Genomic DNA, 23,935 nt, shown 5'->3' with positions numbered 1-23,935 from the left:
CTTTTGATATGTTGTTAGATTCAATGTTCTAATATTATGTTAAGATTTTTTGCATTTATGTTTATCAGAGTTATTTGACTGTACTTTTCTTGTGCCTGTTGTGTCTTTGCCTTGCTTTGGTATCAGGGTGATGTTGGCTTCATAGAATGAGCTAGGAAGGATTACCTCTTCCTTGAATTTTTGGAATAATTTTAGCAGATGTGAAATCAGCTTTTTGTATGTCGTAAAATTCAACTGTGAATCTGTCTTGTCTTAGGCTTTTTTAATTGGGCTATTTTGTATTACTGATTCAATTTTGTTGTTCATTATTGGTGTGTTCAGGATTTCTGTTTCTTCATGATTCATTTTTGAGAGGTGTTATGTTTCCAGGAACTTATCCATTTCCTTAAGGTTTTCCAATTTGTGTACCTAGAAATGTTCATAGTAGTTTATGTTGATCTTTTGTAATTTTATTTTATCAGTTGTAAGGTCACCTTTATCATTTTGGATTGTCATTTTGAATTGTGTTTATTTAAATTTTCTTTATTTTATCCTTGTTAATTTGACTATTGGCCAATAAATTTTATTTATCTTTTTAAAAACAAACGACATTTTTTTGAACCCTTGTTTGTTTGTTTTGGGTCTCAATATCATTAAGTTCTGCTCTGATCTGACTTTTGTCTATCTATCTCTTTTCTTCTGCTAACTTTGATTTTTTTATTTTTGTTCTTTGAGGTGTGACATTAGGTTGTTAATTTGAGATCTTTCTATATTTTTCATGTAGGCACTTAATGCTATAAACTTTCCTCGTCGTACTGCTTTTGCTGTATCCGAGAGGATTTTCCTAAGTTGTCTCTCTATTTTCATTCATTTAAAAAAAAATTCTGTCATAATTTCATCATTTACCCAAAGATCACTGAGAAGCAGGTTACTGAATTTCCATTTATTCATATAGTTTTCAGAGTTCCTCTTGATACTTATTTGTAGTTTTAGTTCAATGTTGTCTGAGCATATATTTGATATATCAACTTTTTTAGTTTATTGAAACTTGCTTAATGGCCAAGTATATGATCTACTTTTGATAATGTTTTCTTCACAGAGGAATATACATTCTGTGGTCATTGGGTAGAATGTTCTACAAATATCTATTAGGACCATTAGCTCTAAAGTCCAGTTTAAGTCTAGAGTTTTTTTATTATTGATGATTTTTTTTGCCTTGATAATCTGTGTAATGCTGTCAGTAAGGTGTTCATGTTTTGCATTATTATTGCACTGTTATCTATGTCTTTTCTTAGGTCTAATAGTATTTTTCTTTTTTTTTTTTCCCTTCTCCACCCCCTCATGGTCTAATAGCATTTTTCTATGAATCTGTGTGCTTTGGTGTTAGGTGCATATATATTGAAAATTTTTACATCTTCTTGTTGAATTTATCTTTTTATCATTATATAATGATCTTCTTTGACACTATTTTACTTTTGTTGATTTAAAGTCTGTTTTAGTTGATGTAACTATAGGTAGTCCTGCTTGCTCAATTTATGAGGAACATTTATTTCCACCCCATTATATTGAGTCTGTGAATGTCTTTACCCCTAAGTTGAGTTTCTTGTAAGCAATACATGTTTTAGTCTTGTTTTTCTTTTAATTTCTTTCTTATCTTTATCTTTTAAGTGAAGTATTTAGACCATTTGCCTTCAAGGTTAATACAGGTATGTGATGTTTTGTTTCTGTATTAATGTTAATTATTATCTAGTTGCTCTGCAGTCTCAATTGTCTAGTTGCTTTCAAGGATCAGTGAGTTTTATACTGTCATGTGCTTGTGTAATGGCAAGTTAATCTACTTTTGTTTCCATATTTATAACTCTTTTGAGCATTTCTTGTAGAACCAGTCTAGTAATGACACATTCCTTGAGTATTTGCTGGCTTATCTGGGATAGACCTTATCTCTCCTTCATTTATAAAGCTGAGTTTAGCAGAATACAAAATTCATAGCTAGCATTTTTTTTTCCTTTAAAAGGTTGAAATAAAGAGCTCAATCTTTTCTTATTGGTATGGCTTTTGCTGAGAAGTTTGCTCTTCGTCCATGGGATTTACTTTACAAATGATTTCATGCTAATTTTAGAAATTTTTTCTTCACATTGATTTTGGACATAAATGACAAACTGTCTTGATGAGATGTATCTTGCAAAGTATGTCTGAGGTGTTCGCTGAATTTCTTTTTTCTAGAAGCTAATCATCTAGCAAGACCAGGGATGTTTTCCTGAATTATTTTCTCAAATGAGTTTTCCAAGCTCTTACATATTTTTCTTCTCTCTCAGAAATGCCTATAAATCAGAGGTTTAATCTCTTTACATAATGTCATATGTCTCAGAAGTGTTGTTTATTTTTAAATTCTCTTTATTTTTGTCTGATGGGTTAACTCAAATTATTTCTAGACTATGGTAAAGCTTTCAATTGTTTTTTATAATTGAGTCAATAATTTTTTCATTTTCAGAAGTTCTGTTTTTTTAAAATGTTACTCTTAAGTATATTTTCATTCATATTCTGAATTGTGTTTTTCTAATTGTTGTGTGCATTAGTTTTACCTTACTCTTCGATCTCTTTAAGCTTTATTACAATCTGTGTTTGAAATCTTCATCTGCCATTTCAGAATTTTCATTTTGGTTAAAATCCATTGCTAGAGTGCAAGTGTAGTCCTTTTGGAATGTATACTCTATCTTTTCATACTGCCAGAATTCATACACGAATTCCTTCTTATCTGGAGAAGGTGTCACTTCTTATTTTAATTCACTTTCATTGGGTTGGATTTCCTGTTTCCTTTTGAGGGTATGCCTATAATGAGTTTTCTGTATGGTCACTTGGTGTTGATTCTGAATGCTTTCAGAGAACCCTGTTTCTGTGTGAGTTTTTTGGTTATAGATAGCTTTTGTGCAGTGGCTTTCTCAAATGTTGATTACGGTAGCAATTTACTGGTCATATGAGCAGGCTCACTACCTTCTGCAATACAGGGATTATAGATGTCTCCAAAAGCTTATCTCATCCTGCAGCACTATGCCTTTCTGTCAGCATGTTTTTACTTGACCGGTCTAATCTCCAGTCCAGTGGGTGGCATCTACAAGTAAGAGCAGCTGGGGCAGAAGCCACTGGGTATATGCTTGATCTTTGTTTACTGGGAAGAGCTCTATGTTGTCACATGAGATTGGCTGGTCAGTAGGATTCCATTGCTCTGAGTTTCCTGCTCAGCCCTGGAATGGGGGGACAAAAGCAGACAGAGCTGGACTGCCAAGATCATCCTAACATACTACAATGATGATTGGATCCACCTTCTCTGATAAGAGTAGCAGAGAGAGCACATGGTATAATGTGCATTATTTCACCAATAGGGAAGTAGACATTACACCACCTCCACCTCCTGGGAAAGCAGAAACATGATTCACTTCCCTCTCATAACCCTGTCCCAAGGCTCATAACTTTCTTCTCAGATGGAAATTTTCACTTATCTGTAGGTCGCAATTTAACTGAGGGCCATGAAAAATGCTTATCCTATAACTACAACTGATTGGCCTTGGGAAAGAACCTCTTCCCTCAGCCCAATACAGATAGCTTCATAGGTTTTTAGTACTCTACAGTAGCAATGCTGCTGCAATTTGTAGGAAGGGAGATGGACCACATCCTTCATGCAAGCCCAGGCTGGTGCTGGTAGAGATTCTATCAATAGGGCTGTAGCTGTGCCCAACTACTCTGGAATTGGCATCCCAAGGCACACCTGCACCCACCCACCCACCACATGAACAGCCATGGCTGCATTTGCAGCAGTGTCAGGGGGGCAGTAGGAGAAATTCCATCTCCTCATAAATTTCCAGGCACCAGTGCTGCCTAGCCACTGAGACAAAACCACCCTCTTCCCCAAAGAACTTCACACTGCTCCTGTGTCTCTGCAGGGGGAGGGCACAGTCACCTTCTGCTCACAAGTATGGAGCTCTCGGGTACAGAGTGTAAAATCTGGTTGCCTTTTCTCAAGGGCACTTTGGCAATTCATGTTCTCCCGTTTGCCAGAGGCATCTTGCCCCACAAGTTAGACCTCCAGAAATCTCACAGCTCCCCAGGATCCTACCAGTCCTTTGTGGATTGCAGGGAATGTTTGCATGGAATCTAGTGGTGTGTAGATACAAGGGATTAGACTCTATGGGAAGAATAGAGACCCACAGCAGGTGCGCAACCGTATGGTGCCTCCACTCTGGTCTGGGGTGAGAATGAGAAAGACTGTACAGCTGGTTCTACTCCCAAGTTCCCGGATTCCTGCCCACAGGGATTGCAAGGGATCTCCCCAACAAGTCAGAAGTCAGCAGTGTGACACACGGGTGATGGGAGCAAAGTGCACCCCCACCTACACTTTCCATGAGACTCCAAATTCCTTGGGGGTTGATCTTTGCCAAACATTGGCTTCCTTATTTTACAGCACCCACGCTTCCTCTTGTGGATTCCTCAATAGATTCATCACTCATCCCTCAGTACCTCACTTGGACCATGGTTACCTACCTGTAATTTTGGTTCTTCTTTCTGAGGAGAAGTGGTGTCCATTGTTTTTAATCAGCCATGTTAATGAAAAAACAAAACAGAATTGTTTCTTAAATGCATAAAACAGACACTCAATAGAAAAAAAAAGTATAACTTGGCTCTCATGTTTTCCTTTCTAACAGTTAAATATTTCTGTATTTAAACTTTATGCTGTAAAAATTAGTGGATGAGCAATGAGGATAACTAGGAAATTAAATAATGGAATGGGTTTCAATGGTACTTGCATTTCACTCCAGATAAAAAAATGTATTTCTTCACCTTTTTGCTCATATTCTTGCCTTAGTTCAGTTTTTTCCTCCATTATACAGCTTTCATCTGAAATTGTTAAGGAAAAGTCAAAATAATAAGACCACTGATATATCCCACATATTTTTAACACATATAACCACTTTATACTAAGAAATTCTCAGATATCCTGAAATCAGTAGAAAGCCTGAAAGAACTAATACAACAAATTTCATTGCCTGATGTATGCCTCAAGGACAGAATGACATTATTCAGCAAGCCCACGCAGACACGAATGGATGCTCTCATAAACAAAATGCTGGAGGCTAGCTACATCATCTCTAGCTTTATTTTCTAAGATTTTCCTTTGCTGTTCTAGACCAGGCACATTAAAAGATGTATCACCTTTCTGGAATGTCAGAGAGGGTAGTGATTACAACCAGGGAACATGTTAATCAGCAGAATTGATATGTTTGTGTCTATATCCTCATTTTTTTCCCTCTCTCCTTTTCTTTCCCCTCTCTCCCTTTTATATTTTAAGTCTGCTCATCAGAATTTATTGTGGCCCAGATTTCTATTTTTCTCCTATTTCATTGAAAAGCAAAAACTATACAATTGAGAAATCAAGAAAGCCAAATACACACACACACACACACACAAAACATATTTTTATTTAAAGATGAGAAGCAGGCTTGTCTACCACACACACACACATACACACACACACACAAACACAGATTTTTATTTAAAAATGAGAAGCAGGCTTGTCTATCACACTGAAAGGTATTTTTATTTATTGCCATAAAGCAGTTTTGCTGAAATAAATGCACTAACCATTTATTGAATATATTTTATGTATAAATCATTGCATGTAATATATAGATAAATAAGAGAGTTTATTTTTATCTTCATGGGATCTGAAATTTAATAGGGATAACAAGACACTTACCCTCCCTGTTCCTCTCCAAATTAAAGGAAATAAGATAAATGTTTGCTCTTGGGAAAAAAAATAAACATAACACTAAAAAATTTAAAGGAGACAGCATTTTGGGGACTCCAAGACTAAAAATAAGAAAAACAAGACATGAAGAAGGAATTTTGGTAAAACTCTGAAGGGCTAAAATGAGAGTATATTAAGAGATAACAGCACAAAAGTAGGAAATAAACAAGTATATGTGGAATGCAGCTGGTAGTCCAGTTTCACTGAAGAGTAAGGGAGGAGTGCTATGGTGATTAGGGATGGGTAAGTGCTAGGTATGAAAGGCCTTGAGTTTTAGGCAGGAGGCTGGTATCAAATGTATTTATTGTTATTGGAAGCAAAATGTGGTACATAATTCTCAGGACCCAGCACAAAATAAAAATGAGGAGATCCTTGTTTATAGGTTATTAAGAATTTCAAATGACTACAGCAGAACATTAATCCATGTGTGGGTCCCTTCTAAGCATGAAGCCCTACGCGATGGATAGGTCACATGTCCATGAACCAACTCTGTTGGATAGTCCTTGCTTTTGAGTGTTGGAGAAAATGAAAAGATAGAAATTTGTATGTAAGAAAAATAGCAGAATTGTTCAAGATAAACTGGAGAGAAGGGGAATAGGAAAAGGAAAACAGTTAATAGATACTTAAATCATAGAGAAAAGTTGTAGCCTGGCTGTGGGACATAAAAAGTAATAAAATGGTTACAGTAGGTATCATGAAGGAAAAAATTGTCAGTAATAGTTGGCAAATTACAACCAGCTAAAAAGACAAAGAAGAGCATTGAATCAAAGATGAGTCCATATTTTATGTTTTAGAAGAGCAGGAGGGAAAGTAAAAATATCAAAAACAGCAAAATCACAAAGAAGAGCTGATTTGTGGGAATATTGGGAGAAGGCTGATCTTAATTGAGAGATGATAAAATACAACTAGATAGAAAAATATGTGATGCCGCTGAGGATATAGGCTCAGCTATGAGAAAAACATGAGAGAAATCAAGATTAAAAAGTTACTTAACACAGAGGAAGAAATGGTTTCCTTCATTGAGATAAATTATTCAAATAATTAATTCTTACAATCACAGGAGTAAATTATTCTCAGATGATTCCATATCCTAATTTTCTCATCTTAGACTTGCCTGAGTCGCTGGGCTGTCTCTATATGAAGGTCAGAACTGAAGGTGTGAAGATGAATGAGATAAATTGTGAAGAGATATATCTGAGTAAAAATAATAAACTCTAACCTTGAACATACTAATACTCAAGAGTAGGAGAGAGAAAATGACACAATGGAGAATATTTTAAAAGAACAAATAGAAAAGTAAAGGGTTTTCCACTGATAACTGAAGTTATCAGTGGAAAACTTTCAAAAATGCATATTTATGGAGACAAAACATATCCAATGCTATATGAAGGTCAAGAGAATATAGTCTCATAAGAAGCTCATAAATTTGGTAAGTAGGTTCCTGGCAAAGATGTGTAAGCTAGAAGTTCCAGGGACAGTGTGGAAACAGCAAACAGATTGAGAAAGATAATCGTGGGAATGTGAGACATGTCAAGCCTACATTGTGCAATGTGGAGGTGACTCCTAGTGGGGGATGGACACACTGAACAATAGGGAATGACGAGGAAGTGAGAGCTTCTGTGAACAATGATAAAAATGCAGTCCAGCCTTGAAAGGGAAGGAAGTAAAAGTAGAATCAGATAAAATGGGAGAAAATAAGTGCGTTAAAGAATTGAAGATTTGAAGATCTTGATGATATTAAAGACTGTTTTATGAGAAAGATAAGAAGGAGGGAAGAAGAGAGAGAGAATATTGAAGATCATGTGATAAAAGTGAGAATTTCCAGATTTCATGCTGTAGAGAAAAGACAGATTACGCATTTTTAATTTTTATATTTTTTAACTAATAAATAACATTTTTCATATGTATGGGGTGTATGTGAGTATTTCTTACATGTGTATGTAATGATCATGTTAGGCCATTTGAGGTATCTATCACCTTAAGCATTTATTTTTATTTTATCTACATATTTTTCTTGAGACAGGGTCTTATTCTGCTACCAATACTAGACTATGGTAGCATGATCTAGCTCATTGTAGCCTTGAACTCCTGGCCTCAAATGATCCTCCTGCCTCAGCCTCCCAAGTAATTAACTATCCCAAGTCACATGGTACTACTCCTGGCTAATCATTTATTAATTAATTTATTAATTTTCATGGAAGCAGGATCTCAGTATGTTGCCCGGGCTGTTCTTCAACTCCTGGCCTCGAGTAATTCTCCTGCCTCAGCATCCCAAAGTGCTCAGAGGCATGAGTCACTGTATTTAGCCTCCTTTATCAATTCATTATTATGTGTTGAGAACAATTCAGAGTAGCTAATACTTTGAAATATGAAGCACACTATTGCCTACTATAGTCACCCTACTCTGCTATAGAACATTAGATAGAATTCCTTATTGTATATTTGTACCCATTGACTAATTTCTCATCATCATCACCTCCTGTATACACACACACTATCTGTCCTGCAGTATCCATCATTCCACTCTTTACCTACATGAGATCATCTTTCTTGGCTCCTACTTATGAGTAAGAGGATACATATATCTAGCTTTTTATTTTTTGTATTTTGCTTATTTCAGCTAAAAGAGTGATCTTCATTTCCACTCATGTTGCTGCAGATAATATGGTTCAATTCTTTTCTATGGATGACTAGTATTGTATTGTGCATATATACTACATTTTCTTTTTCCATTTGTCCATGATGAATACCTATAAAAATAACAGTGAAGGTAACCCACTGATACATGAATTTATTTTCCTTTGGATAAATATGAACTAGTGGGATTGCTGGATCATTTTTGGTTCCATTTTTACATTTTGAAAAATATCCACAATGTTCTCCATAGTGACAACACTAACTTATGTTTTTGCCAACATTGTGTAAGAGCTCCCTTTTCTCCAGCTTCTCTTGGGGTTTTTTGTTGTTGTTGTTGTTTGTTTGTTTTTGCATTTTTAATGATAGCCATCCTGAGAGGGGTATGGTGATATTTCATTTTGGTTTTGATTTGCATTTCCCTGAGGATTAGTGATGTTGAACATTTTTAAATATACTTGTTGCCATTTGTATATCTTATTTAGAGAAATGTCTATTCATGTCTTTTGTTCACTTTTAAATGAAAACAATTTTTTGTTTTATTTTGTTTTTACTATTGAGTTGTTCGAGTTCATTTTTTCTAAATATTAGTTCATTGTCAGATGAATAGTTTGCAAATATTTTCTCCCATTCAACATGCTCTCTCCATTTTGTTGTTTCCTTTTGTTGTGCAGAAGCTTTTTGGCTGAATATGGCTCCATTTGTCTATTTTGCTTTTGTTGTTTGTGCTTTTGAAGTCTCAGACATAAAACCTTTTCCTAGACCAATGCCCTGAAGTATTTTCCCTATTTTTTTTTCCTATTAGTTTACACCTAGGAACAAATGAAACCAAGCAGGTGAAAGATCTGTGTGTGTGTGTGTGTCTGTGTGTGTGTGTGTGTCTGTGTGTGTGTGTGTATACACATATACATACATATATATATATATATATATATATATATATATATATATATATACTCATATACATATACATATATTTGTAGTGATCATAAATCAGACTGGCTTTTTTCCTGATAGGTCTATTATTGGCATATAGAAGTGCAATCCATTTTTGTATATTTTTGGTTTTGGTATCAGGGTAATATTGGCCTCATAGAATGAGATATGGGATGCTTCCTCCTCTTCAATTTTTTGAAATTATTTGAGGAGAATTCATGTTAGCTCTTCTTTGATAGTTTAATACAATTCAGCAGTGAAAACATTAGGTCTCGGACTTTTCTTTGTTGGGAGACTATTACTGCTTAGATCTCATTATTTGTTATTGGACTGCTGAGGTTATCTATTTCTTTCTGGTTCAATCTTGGTAGATTGTATGTTTCTAATCATTTAATCATTTCCCCCAGATTATCCAGTTTGTTAGGATATAGTTGTTTGTAATGGTCTCTGATGGTACTTCGTATTTCTGTGGTCTCAGTTGTATGCATCCTTTTCATTTCTGATTTTGTTTTTTTGGTTCTCTTTTTTGTCTGGTTAGTTTAACTAGCAGTTTAGTAATTTTAAAAAAAAACGATTTTTTATTTGATTGTTCTTTTTGTTAGTCTCTCTTTTCTTTTGTTTTGCTCTGAACTTTATTTTACTTTATTAATTTTGGATTTAGTTCTTGTTTTTTAGCTTCTTGTTCATCTTTAGATTGTTTATTTGAAATTATATTACTTTTTAGGTAGAGGTGTTTATTGATATACACTTCTTGGTTATCACTGTTTTTGCTGTGTTGCATAGGTTCCAACAGTTGTGTTTGGTTTTCATTTGTTTCAAAAATATTTTTTATTTGCTTCTTAATTAACTCCTATACCCAATATTTATTCAATAGCATGTTGTTTAATTTCCATGTATTTTTAAGTTTCAAAGTTCTTCTTGCTGTTTATTTCCAGTTTTATTCCACTGTTGTTGATACTCGTTTTTTGTCCTAAAATACGGTCTATCCGGAAGAATATTCCATTTGCTGATGAGAAGAATGTGTATTCTATCACTGCTGGCTTCAGTGTTCTGTAAATGTCTGTTGGGTCCATTTAGTCTATTTGTAGTTTAAATCTATTTCTTTGCTAGGTTTCTATCTGGAAGATCCATCTAATGGTGGACTTGAGATGCCGAGGTTCCCAACTGTCATTTCATTTGAATCTACATCTCCCTAATAATGTTTGCTTTGTCTGTCTAGGTGCTCTAGTGTTGGATACATAAATATTTAACGTTGTTATATTCTCACGCTGAATTGATCCCTTTATCATTATATAATAACCTTCTTTGTTTATTTTTTACCATTTTCAATATCCTATATTCTTAACTAAGGCGAAAGTAACTTCTTGTAATATTTTTTTTCTTATTCTTAGAAAATGCTAGTCTGGGGTTAAAACATTGTTGTTATAGTTTTATTTTATTACTTTTATAAAGCAGATTTCAGTTTAGCTCTTGAAACTTTAGCTTTCTGGATTTTTTTAAGTTCTATATGAAAGAATTGTACTCTGATTCTTTTGCTCCTAAACTATTTAAATGAATTATATTTAGCACATATTCTCTGCAATCTGAGAGCTAATGATGCAGCTCTTCACTTTCACTGTCTCATTTAAATTTCAATGCCATAAAAAACAGGAAGCAATGGATTACTAGGAAGGTGGAACTAAAACAAATCTCTATTTTTTGACTCTTATAGTTGCATTATAATAAATCAGAATCAAGAATTTACTGTGTGTGCAGACTAGTTCAGACAAAGAGCCAGAATTATCTTGGCTATTTCAATGAGCTTATAAACTATATACATATCCTTGATTCTGACTGGGACAGACAGATCTGTTGTATTCTTCCACATTCACTATATGAAAATGGTTTGCATAATGGTACTTCCATGTTACCAATGTTATATAAGGTTGCTAAATTACAAGATGGAATCAATAACGTGCTACAGGCATTTGAAGAATATTTCTCTATTTTTTTAATCTAGGCATTAGGGATGACATATCTATAAATTATTTTTAAAAATAATAATTTTTAGTTGTGTCTATAATTCATTTTTCCCTTCTTTTGCTTTGCACCTTATCCCAACAGTAGTCTTATGGAATGTGATCATACTTATTGTTGAGTGCAATAGGCAATAATAATTTACTTCCCTGGGTCTACCTTTAGACATTTAACTCTGATAGGAATATCTCTGTCCTAATGATATTGGTGCCAACAGTCCCATCACAGTGCCTGAATTATAATACACCTTCAACTTTCACTTGTTAAGTTAATGGTAAATGTATCTAAGTGTCCCAAATTTTCTGAAATAAAGAGGTACATTATCCAATTTCTCCCAGACTAAAAACTCCCTACCAATACAAATAAGAGGAATACAAATAAGAATTTATAAGTTGTTCCATGAACAGATAATGGAACATTTATTCCATCATGCCTAAATGATGGAACCACTATTTACTGTATCTTCAGTAAAGATTGGTTATATTATAGAGACATTCACAAATATAGACATTTATCAAAGGTAACAGATAGTCCTGAATCAAAGGTCTTCACATATATTTTCTATTTATGAATCCTTCAAGTTCCACAAATATAAAAACTTTAAAGCAAAGGCATAGAAAATCCTGGTATTTTGTGAAATCAGACAAAGTAGGATCATTATAATTTATGAAAAAGAAGCAGAAGTTGAAATCTTCTCTCCATACTATGTTCATCTCAGTAACATTTTCTTCCTTCTATCTTCACTCAAGAATCTTTCTGTGCCACTGCTTATGTACCTGGCATATGAAGAATAAACAGCCAGCTTAGTGGTGGGTGCATCTACAAAACTATTTAAATGAAACTAGTCATGAATCACTTTATTTTGAATATACTATTGCAGCATAATAAACCGTGGAATTTGCCACTTCAGTCAAATTAAAAGAAATTGCAGTTATTGTTATTTAAATTTAAGAAAATCAGGGTTGCTTGTTTCAACATGGAGCCTCCATTGGTCCTCTTTCAGTAACACCAAGATATAGAAACTTTCTTTCAAAAAGGAATAAGAGTTTTTCGAAATATGATATCTCAGGATGTTCTTAAATTATAGGGGTTTAATCTATTAAGTGTACTTTAATGATCTGTTTCTAAAAGTTTTTTAACTAATGACCAATTTAATATTGCCCTCAGAAATTTTTGTTTTTCTTCCAATTTCATTCAGTGCTCATGATTAATTTATATTTTACTGGCCATACATGCTTTCAATTGGTTCTAGCAATAAAACACTTCTTAAGGGTTTATAAATTTGGACATTAGCTGTTTTATTTATAGGCAGTTACTTTGGCCATTATATACAATTTATAAACAAAGAACAGATTTCTCTGCAAGTAAGTAGCAAATATGAATATATATTTAGGAAGTTTTAAAAACAAACTAGATAGCATTTGTCAAGTCATTATGAAAATGATCAAATTTCTAACTCATTTATTGCAAGAACAAACAATATTGTATTTTTTAAAAAACAGCAGATAATTTATGAAAATGAACATTTTATATAAAGCTTAAGTTATATGCCTTTTAAATTTAAAAAATAACAATATACAAATTCAATAGTACCTAACAGAACAACAGAATAGAAATATAATCTTTCATGGATATTATTGAGAATAATTCACATTTGCATGTGAAAATTATTTTTAAAAAAGTTTATATAGTTGCCATAATTTGTTTTGTAGACAAGGCTATGTGGACAAAAGAAAATAGGCCGTACATGGTCAAGACATTACAAAATATTAAAACAGGGCAACAAAAAATGTTTATTCTCACTCTAAATCATTATATTTTCCATCTAAAATAAGTAAACACAAATAAAATACTCAAGTTCTTATATTTTATCCACCTTTCTAGATATGTAAAATGATATTTTTAATGAGCATTTGTATACTTTTTGAAAGATATAGTTTCAGAATTATCAAAGAACAGTATAGTAGAAGTTAAAATGCCCACTGTAGAAATATTGCTGACTGTTGCTCGTGTCTTTGGAGAATCTTAGGAAGATGTTGCTGGCGTCAATAATAGCTGAGTCTAAAAGCCAGGTTTGAATATTTGCTCGCCCATAATTAGCCGGGTGATCCCTACCACTAAATCTCAGTTTTCTCATCTGCAACATCAACACAGAATTATCATCTTTGTTATTATTTGAGTAGATGAAATAAGATCAAATGATAAAGCCTTTTAGCATTGACAAATAATGCACTATCAATAAATAGTGGTTATATTATAGATACCTTTACAAATATTCAAGTTTATCAACATGAAACAAGAATTTCTGTATCAAAGATCTTTATAAATACTTCCTATACTGTTACTTCAGTCCAGTGACACTGTATCTAACATGTCCATATAATACTGCAGTATCCAAATACAGGAATTTGAATGAGCTTGAAACACTAAGCAAACCCAGCAGACATCCTTGAAATATTTTTATTTTGTCATTTTTTTACTTTATATTTTTCAATAGAAAGTTACAAAAATAGTATATAAAATCTTGTATATCCTTCAACCAGTTTACCCCAAGAGTTACCTCTCAAAAAACTATAGTATTACAGCAAAACCCAAAAACTGACATTGCTACAACCTTTATAAGTAAATTATAGAACCTAATCATTTTTCTTCATGTTTAATATCTTTCATTTGTGTGTGTACATGTATATACATTAGTAGGTTTATGCAATTTTATATCATGCATAGTTTTGTGTCACCAACGCCACAATTAAGATGCAGAAGTTATACCACCACAATATTGGTAAGGGTTTTCCAGAGAATGGTAAAATCCACACATTCACACACACACACACACACACACACGTGCGCACACACAGAGTTATGGGCCACACAGCAATGTTTCAGTCAACAATGGACCTAATAGAGGACAGCAGTTCCATAAGATTGAAATACTGCATTTTTACCACACATTTTCCAAGATTAGATATACAAATACTTGACAGTGTGTTACAGTTGCCCACAGTATTTAGTACAGTAACAGGAACAACAGGCTATACTATATATCATAGGTTTGTAGAAGTCTGCACCATCTAGATTGTGTAAGTATACTCCATACTGTTAGTACAATGATGGAATCACACTTCTCAGATTGTATTCCCATTGTTAAGTTCCCATGGTTGTATCTTCAGAGAATAGGACAATACACATCTCTTTATGGATAAAGAGATTTATTGAAAGTAATTGGCTCAGATAATTGTGGAGGTGAGCCAGTCCCAAGATCTGTAAGGTGAGTTGGCAAGCTGAAGGCCCAGGGGAGCTGAACTGTTTAGTTCTAGTCTGAGTCTAAAGGCCCAAGGATCAAAAAAGCTGATGGTGTGGTCTGTCTGAAGGCCAGAGAACTCAAGACGTAAGAACTGCTAATGTTTCTGTCCAAAGTGTTGTGGGGGGAAGCTGGTGTTTGTGCAAGGACAGTCAGACCAGGTAGAATTATTTCTTACCCATGGTAGAATCAGCCTATTTTTCTATTCAGATCCTCAGCTAATTTAGTGAGGTCCATGCACATTAGAGAGGGACATCTATGTTACTCATTATACAAATTTAAAGGTTAATCTCATTCAAAGCACCCTCACAGAGATAACCAGAATAGTATTTGAACAAATATCCAGGGACTCTGTGACCCAGTGAAGTTGGCAAATGAAATTAACCATCACAACCACGAAGAAACCTCCTTGTACTTCTATATTTACACCCACCTAGTTACCCACCTCCCGTCCGTGCCCCTTGGCAAGAACTGATCTGGTTTTCATTTCCGTAGTTCTGCTATTTTGAGGACATCTTAAAAAATAGGACCATATAGTGTAAAATTATTTTGAGAATTTTTAAAACTTAGCAAAATGCTCTTGAGACCCATTCAGATGTTGCACTTATCAATAGTTCAACATGCTTTGCTGTTTTGTAGTCTTCTATTGTATGGTATTCCATTGTACAGTTTGACATTTGGATTGTTTCTAGTTTCAAATTATTATAAAACAAACTGCTATGAACATTTGTGTATAGGATTTTATGTGAACATAACTAACATAACTTTTCATTTCTCTGGGATAATTGCCCAAGAGTGTGATTGCTGAGTCATATGAAAAATGCATATTGAGTTTTAAAAGAAACGGCCAACTATTTTCCAGACTGGCTGTAACCATTTTATTTTTCCACCAGCAATGTACATAAGATTCAGTTTCTCTGCATCGTCATCACCATTTGGTATTATCACTGCATCTTAGTCCATTTGCATTCCTGTAAAGGAATATCTGGGGCTGGGTAATTTATAAAGAAAAAAGCTTCATTTGGCTCATAATTCTGCAGGCTATACTAGAAGCATGGTACCAGCCTCTGCTTCTTATGAAAACCTCAGGAAGCTTCCAATTATAGCATATGGGGAGGGGAGCCCCCACGTGTCACATGGTAAGAGAAGGAGCAAGAGGAGAGGAATGAGGTGATAGGCTTTTTTTACAACCATGGGAAACTAATATCTTATACAAACTAAGACTAAGAACTCACTCATTACATTGAAAACAGCACAAAGACATTCATGAGGAATATGGCCCCAAAACTCAAACACCTCCAACTTGAGGATCATATTTCAACATGAAATGTGGAAGGGACAAATATAAATAGTATATTATTCTGATCCTAGCCCACAAAATTGCATACCCTTCTCACATTGCAAAATATAGTCACCCCTTGCCAATAGTCCCTCAAAGTCTTAGCTTACTTCAACATCAACTTAAGAGTCCAGAGTTTGAAGTATCATCTGAGACTCAAGACAATTTTCTTATACCCCATGGAGCAATTAGAAGCTTGTAGGCTATTTATGTGCTTCTGAAGCTGGGAGTTCAAGTAGCTGAGTTCATTCTTTTCTTTCATCACTTTGTCTAGTGATGTTAGGAGAAGCCAATCAACTTTTACAGTCCTCAGTTATCCACAAATGTTTAAAAGTGTCACGTACACAGTAATTAAACTTCTTGTCTTTTAAAAGTGATGAATCATCAGTATCGAATGCATTTAATTTGTGTAACGCTATAGATAGTTCATGCCAAGGACTATCAGTGTTCTCCATACTATTAGAAGTACAGTCTTTAGTATTTTTAGATCTAATTAGATTAGAAACCCAATTCCACAAACCTCAAAACCATTTAAAGAAATTCATCCATAAAATTCTGTTCTTCTAGAACCACCCTCAGTACCAAAATCTGTGTTAGGTATATTAGTTTGCTTTTACATTGCTATAAAGAACTACCGAAGACAGGGTAATTTACAAAGAAAAGAGGTTTGACTCCCGGTTCCACAGGTTTAACAGGAAGCGTGACAAGGAGGCCTCAGGAAACTTACCACCGTGGCGGAAGGTGAAAGGGAAGCAAGCTTGCCTTACCACAGTGGCAGGAGAGACATTGAGCAGGGAACTGCCCTATACTTTTAAACCCTCAGATTTTTCAGACCTCTTGAGAATTCTATCGTGAGACAACACTAGGGGGATGGTGCTAAACCATTAGAAACCACCTACACAATCCAATTACCTCTCACCAGGCCCCAACGTCAACATGTGGGGATTGCAATTCAACATGAGATTTGGGTGGGACACAGAGCCAAACCATATAATTAGGGTTCTCCAGAAAGCCAGAAACCAATATAATATTTACACGCACGCGCACACACACACACACACATGTATGTATGTATCTCAAATTTGTTAGAATTGGCCTCGCACTATTACAAAGGTGAAGTACCACGATAGACTATATGTAAGCTACGGAATGAGAAAACGCAGTAGAAAGTCTTAGTCCAAGTCTGAAAGCCTTAAAACCAGTGAAGCTGAGGGTGTAGCTTCCAGTCCAAGGTCAAAAGTTTGAGAACTCTCGAGGCTGCTGGTGCAAATTCTAGAGTTCAAAAGATGAAGAACCTGGAGTCTAAAGTCCAAGGGCAGGAGAAGAAAAGGCCTCCTACTCAGGAAGGGAGACAGAGTGAAGGAGCAGAGTTAATTGATATCATCTTTCTGCTGTCTGCTTTGTCCCACCTTCACTAACAGTCAAACGTTTCCCACCCACATTGAAGGCAGGTCTTTTTTTCTCAGTTCACTGACTCATATATCAGTCTTCACTGGAAACATGCTCACAGACATAGCCAGAAACTATACTTCAACAGCCATTGAGGAATTCCTCAATCTAGTCAAGTTGACACGTAATATTAACCATTACACACATTCTTTTCCTTGCTGTTCGAATGAGTGGTTTAGTGATGAATCACTGTGGTTTTAATTTGCACTTCCCTAGTAGCTGATGATTCTGAACATCTTTGTATGTGCTTACTTGCCATTCTTATCTCTTTTCTAGTGAAATATCTGTTCAGTATTTTTGCCCACTTCATATTTTTTACAAATTAACTTTGAGCATTATTTTTATTGTCTCCATATAAGACCTTTGTTCAATGTAGTTTGCAAATATGTAACTGTAGTAAATAATTTGTCTTCTTATTCTTTTGATGGGGTTTTCACAGCACAAATATTTTCAAATTTTATGAAGTACAGCTCATACTTTTTAAAAAGTATCATACATTTTGGGTGTCTTGTCCTCACTTAGCCCTAGTCCAAAAACTTTTTTAGTTTGTTTTCTTCTAATCTTTAACATTTTATGCAATTGCCTATCCCAATAAATTTATTTCGTACATGTTACAAATCCATTTGCATCAAATATTTGATGATTAAAATTTAGTCATAATTTTAGACATACAAAATATCCTAAAAATAATGTAATTTAACATGTAAGTCACATTATCTTATTAAACAGCATGATGTTTCAGTACTGAGAAGTTGAGTGACAGATTGCCAAAAAACGTGAACAGAAAGAATAATGCTAAGTGGAGTATAATAAAAACTTAAATAAAATTTCTACATCTACTTTTATATAAAATTTTAATTGTCAAGGCTGGGCGCGGTGGCTCACGCCTGGTATCCCCGCCCTTTGGGAGGCTGAGGCGGATGGATCACGAGGTCAAGAGATCGAGACCGTCCTGGTCAACATGGTGAAACCCCATCTCTACTAAAAATACAAAAAATTAGCTGGGCATGGTGGCGCGTGCCTGTAATCCCAGCTACTCGGGAGGCTGAGGCAGGAGAATTTCTTGAACCCAGGAGGCGGAGGAGGTTGCAGTGAGCTGAGATCCTGCCATTACACTCCTGCCTGGGTAACAAGAGCGAAACTCTGTCTCAAAAAAAAAAAATTTTTAATTGTCTAGTTAGTTAATTGCTTCCACTCATTTCCAAAACAAACATATATATTAATAATTATATGATAATCTCATTAAATTATCCAATAACAAGGGTCACATTTTTAAAAGGAAGTGTAGACAATATTATAAGAAAATGTAGGTCAAGTGTTATCATTGGCATTAAGAACAAAAGTTAATTCTGTATTTCCTGGAATTGCAAGCATAAATAAAAACATAATTAGTTACGAAATATTCATTATTTAGTAGTAAAACATATACTAGCTGGTTAGAGGTAATTTTTAAACTCTCTAAAGGCTTAATTACATAGATTTTCCATCAGTGACATCAAAAAAGAAAGGAACAAATTTCCAAATATAATTTTACCAAGAAGTAGACAAGATAGTTATATAGATGTAATGTCTCTGAAAAGTAATTTCTCCAAAGAACTAAAGAAATTATTTTTAGTTATAAAAGTGTCCAGTAGTATGACTTTATATACTAAGTAAAATTAAATCTAAAGAAATGATTGATAACCAAGTTTCTTTGTTAACTTCTCTTAAATTTTTCCAATTAGCCCAGTCACGTTTTTGAGAAAAACTGTAGATCACCTTATTCAATTCAGGGTCTCAGGAAGTAGCTAACAGTCCTTAAGTACCTACTACATGCTGTGGTAGTTTATATTCACAAGAGACGGTGGGGAAAAGTAAACTCTAAGAAAAAATTGTTCTAGCTTATTAATTGGATCAATTTAATTTTCTTCAGGAAGCACAAAGAAGTTTGGAATTACTTTGATATACTATTTTGCTATGATTCTTTAAGTGTAATATCATGTTATTAACCTAATCTTAGTGCAGCCTGAGATTTGGAAGTCAGCTATGGAACAAACAGAGCTGTAGAAGCCCCTCCGATTCTTGTCTGAGGAACAGCTGTAGAATATGGAAGAGATGAAAACCACGTAACAAAAGTAAAGCCTTATGTAGGCTTATATTCTGATTATATTTTAAAGGCATTTTAATAGATTTTAACCAATGATGCCATGGACCCAGCAGTGCCTGCCATGAAAAGTATTATTCTGTGACAAAATTTTATTTTTGTTACAAATACTCAAACTTTATACTTAGAGTGAAACGTGGTTATGATTCTAAATATACATGAGAGCCAAGCATCACCATGGGAATATTTCTGTGATAGCAACAGTGCTACAGTTTGAAAGTTTGTCCCCTCCCAAACTCAGGGTGAAACTTAAATTCCAACGTAACAGTCTTCAGAGGTGGGGCCTTTGAGAGGTGATTGGGTCATGAGGGCCCTGTCCTCATGAATAGATTAATAGATTTATAAATTGATGGGTTAGTGGATTAATGAGCTATTATGGGAATAGATTAGTTACCATGGAAGTGGAACTGTTATAAAAGCCAGTTTGACTCAGTGCAGCAAATGTTTTCATGCTTTGCAGTTGACACCATGGGTCCAGAGAGGCTACTTTAAGTTGATAAAAGAAAACTAATAAAATTATCCAAACTAGCCATGGCAGAGAAGAAGAAATGAAACTCAAAAAGTCAGGATCATACCAATAATTACATGCTTTCCTTCTCAAAGGTTAACGAACATTTAACTATAATAATGAGGCACACTTCAATCTTCAGAAGTTTTCCCAAATATGTCTTGGAATTAGTTTTCCAAATAAGAAAATAATTGTTACTGAATGTTCTCTTTTTGCTTCTCTTTGGAAATGACGGAACAAGAGAGAAGTATGGGATATGAAATTGTCAGCTATTCCTTCTATCCCAGAGAAGACTGGACTGCCAGCAACTTTAAGTATACTTGAGCACCTATTCCTGAGTGAAAAATCAGTGCGGAGTGTCCATTAGAGTAAATGAATTGAAAAATCCAGATTGACAATATGCCTGGGAGAAGCATTAGAAGTGAGGTAAGAGTGAAGGAGACAGGCTTCAGGGATAGCTATAGAATACTGGAGAGATGAAAACAACAAAGCAAAATTAAATAGAGAGGGGAGAAATTCCTGTAAACTCAGAAGCAGATTGAAAGGAGCAAAGTTCTAACACCAGGCAGGACAGTAAGCACATTTTACTCTGTCTTTCTTTCTAAATAAAGATACAAATCTGGACAATTTGTACAGGGCAGCAGTTTGAGAACCAGAAAGTAAATAACATATCAGGTAAGACGACCAGAATTTGAAATAGTATCTCTCTCTCTCTCTCTCTGATAGCCCTTAACCTAATCTCAGTATAGCCTCAAAATTGGAAGTGAGCATTGGAACAAATGGAGCTGTAGAAGCCCTCTAGTTCTGGTCTGAGGATCAAAAAAGGAAACACTCAATACTCTGAGGGAGTGCATAAATCCCTCCCTTTTTATTTTTTATCTCTTGTCCTCTATTTAATCTCTCATTTACAGCCCCTAGGCTGTTATAGCAACACTGGCTGTGACAGGCCCCTATAGGAGCCATAACTCTAAGGGAAAGCCCTGGTTCTCCCTGCTTCTGGAGGTACTGTGGCTCCAAGCAAACAGTGTGAACCTACTTGCTTATTTTTTTTCCTTTTGTTCTCCTACTCCTTGTCTTTGAATGCAAAACAATTGCAGAAGTATACAGAAGAATGGGGTAACTAAAGCCCCAGATTTCTGGTAAAAGAACCAAATAGAGGACTCCAGGAAACTAGCTAGTTCTAAGGAGATTATAGATAGAAAAAAGCTCAGGAAAGCTGTTGCATGAAGAATATTATAACTATTAGATAATTTATCCTCATATTTCAAAAGCTCCTGGGCAAAAATAAAATATTTAGGCCCAGATGATTTCAATAGAAAATACTGTCACCCATTTAAGGAAGAAATAACACCAGTTCTATACAATCACTTCTAAAAAACAGAAAAGAAGGAAACAGTTACTAAACCATTTTTAGGTCAATATTACATTAATAACAGAGAGAGAGAGACAAGAACTATAGACTAATATTCTTCATGAGCTAGGACACAAAACTCTTCAGCAAACTATTAACAAATTGAGTAAAATGATGAGGTTTCTTCCAGGAATGCAAGGCTAGTTCAATACTTGAAAATCACTTCACATTATCTAACCTATAACATAAGAGAAAATATTTATGACCTCAGGTTCGGCAAGCAATCTTTAAATATGATACCAAAATAATGATCCATAACTATATTGATAAAGTTTCATTTTATGGAAAAAAATGAGCCATTACAATTAACCTTTCTCTATGTTTGAGAAATGCTTCATACAGTAGCATGTAGAAAATATATGTGAATAAACAATTAGCATAAATTTTAGATTTTTTGTTAAAACTTAGTCCTAAAGAATTTTATAATGATTTTGCAAAGAATGTTAAAAATTTGAACTGAAATAATGTTTGACTAATGCAATTTTTTCTTAAAATGCTGGTACATTTACTGTTCCCGTCATATTTTTCCAAAAAAATTAGGCTTGCCAATCCAATAAGATTTGTGTAACTGAATGTAAAAGTGTAAATATGTGAAATGAATAAAATGTTAAAAATGAATGGGTGGTATAAAACATCTATGTACTTCCTAAATATATCTGAAGTTACATAGTTAGAGATAAAGAGATAGGGAGATATGTGATAGATGATAGGTAGGTAGGTAGATAGACAGATAGAAGATATGAAATGCATGACATCATTTGCCTTTATAGATAATTTATATTCATTATTCTGAATCATCTTTGAAGGAGTAAAATAATCTTGTTATAAAGCAAAGCACCTTTCTGTTTAAGAAATATGTTCAAGTATTTAAGAAAATTTAAACTGTGTCTATGTTTAGTAATTTACCAATATTTTAGAATATAATACATAATTAAGAGAAGCTAAAATGACACTGTACATTTTTTGTATTTTCTCAGAAATTTATAGTTTCATTATCTTGTCAGTTCTGTCAAAGTTCCTAGGTTAATGTCATCCTGGCATCGACCATGCCTTTAAGTTAACAAAGTACTTTAATTGTAAGTATAACTTATTCCTTGTAGTTTAATATCTTTGTGTAGAGCAAAAAATTCAAATGAAAACTACAAGAGGTCAGTATCTGAGAACCTTTGTTCACTGCTGGAATAAAAATTAGCATATTTCAAAGGCTGTAAAAGAATCCAAAGAAAGCTAATTTTACTTAATTTACAGAATTAAAAAGACACAATTGGTCCTAATTTAGGAATTTAAAAATCTGTAATTTTTGAAGTGTTTCTCATAAGTTGTGTCAAATCTGTATTAGTAGATAGCTATCTCATGAAAATATATGTTTAAAACTGTTAACCTTATTTTGTGTCTATCACAGTGTTCTGTTATTATGTAATCCAGAGGTTTTTAAAGAGCAGATGCTCTGGTTATAATGAACAATTGATTTGAAAGTCACGATGTATGAATTTCTTTCCAGTTTATTCTGGAATTCCAGTTTATTTTCAGTCAATTATTTTCTCAATAAACGGCCATCAATGTTACAGTAACAATTCAAATTTTTATTAAAGTTTTCTCTGATTAGGAGCCATGAAGCACATAGTGCTCCATACCATTCTTCCTGGATAAGAAATACTCATGTTATTTAAAAAAAAATGAGACCAAGACACAACTATTCTAACTTATTATTTACTTCAATTTATTTCATCAGTGAGAATCATATACAAACTGATAAGTAAACAGTGTTTTTAAAGAGGAAATTAAAAAGTGTTTCTATCTAAAGTAATACGTTAGATTGGAGATTTCTAAATTTGCTGCCTATAAGACATGCAAAAACTTAAAGAAGTTCCTTATTTAAAGAAATAACATACTACAAGAAATACTACAAGAAAGTAAGAAAATCCGTTGAGATTAGCAATGAAGCAAGGATACCAACCCAGGAAAGTAAGTGAGTGGCAGTACTGCCAAAATATCCTGAGGTAATTAAGCCTTCCATGTATAGAGCCCGCACAGAAAGGGAGAAAGGAAAGACCATGAGTTAAGGACTAGTGCTAGGAAGAGAAACTACACCTCAAAAATCTGGGAATAGGAAGAGCTATAGCTTGAGGAAAAATCGTAAACTTAAAAGATAGTTTCCTGTGGGTGCTTAATGGTAGAGTATAAGACAAATAAAGAAGGCTCCCCTCCTTTCTAGTATTTCCATCTTTATGTGTGTTTAGGGGCTTTATGTGTGATTACATCCTAAATCATCCAGTTGAGATGATACTTCAGGAAGTACTAGGAAAAGCCCACCACAAATCTTCTTGAATTAACACCCTAATATACAATTAGGGTATGAATGATGTTTCCTATGTGGAGGGTAAGTGGGTCACCAACTCAATGTGTCTTTGAACTTCTG

At 34.2% G+C, this 23,935-nt stretch overlaps 1 long non-coding RNA gene across 2 annotated transcripts in view; it reads right to left on the bottom strand.

Annotated features, from left to right (window-relative positions):
- LOC128928233 (uncharacterized) overlaps positions 1-23,935 on the bottom strand; it is a 143,447-nt gene that overhangs the window by 8,952 nt on the left and 110,560 nt on the right. Inside the window, exons 8-9 of one of the 2 annotated variants that reach the window (XR_013520580.1) lie at positions 4,813-4,869; positions 4,516-4,536 (exon numbers count right to left, since the gene is read on the bottom strand). This is a non-coding gene — a long non-coding RNA (uncharacterized LOC128928233). Of the gene's footprint in view, positions 1-3,815; positions 4,537-4,812; positions 4,870-23,935 lie in introns of those variants that run through there. The other variant, XR_008473061.2, reaches the window with a different exon arrangement.

Source organism: Callithrix jacchus, chromosome 7 (assembly GCF_049354715.1).
Source record: "Callithrix jacchus isolate 240 chromosome 7, calJac240_pri, whole genome shotgun sequence".
NCBI classification, from domain to species: domain Eukaryota; kingdom Metazoa; phylum Chordata; class Mammalia; order Primates; family Cebidae; genus Callithrix; species Callithrix jacchus.
This window is presented reverse-complemented; position numbering and strand designations above follow the sequence as displayed.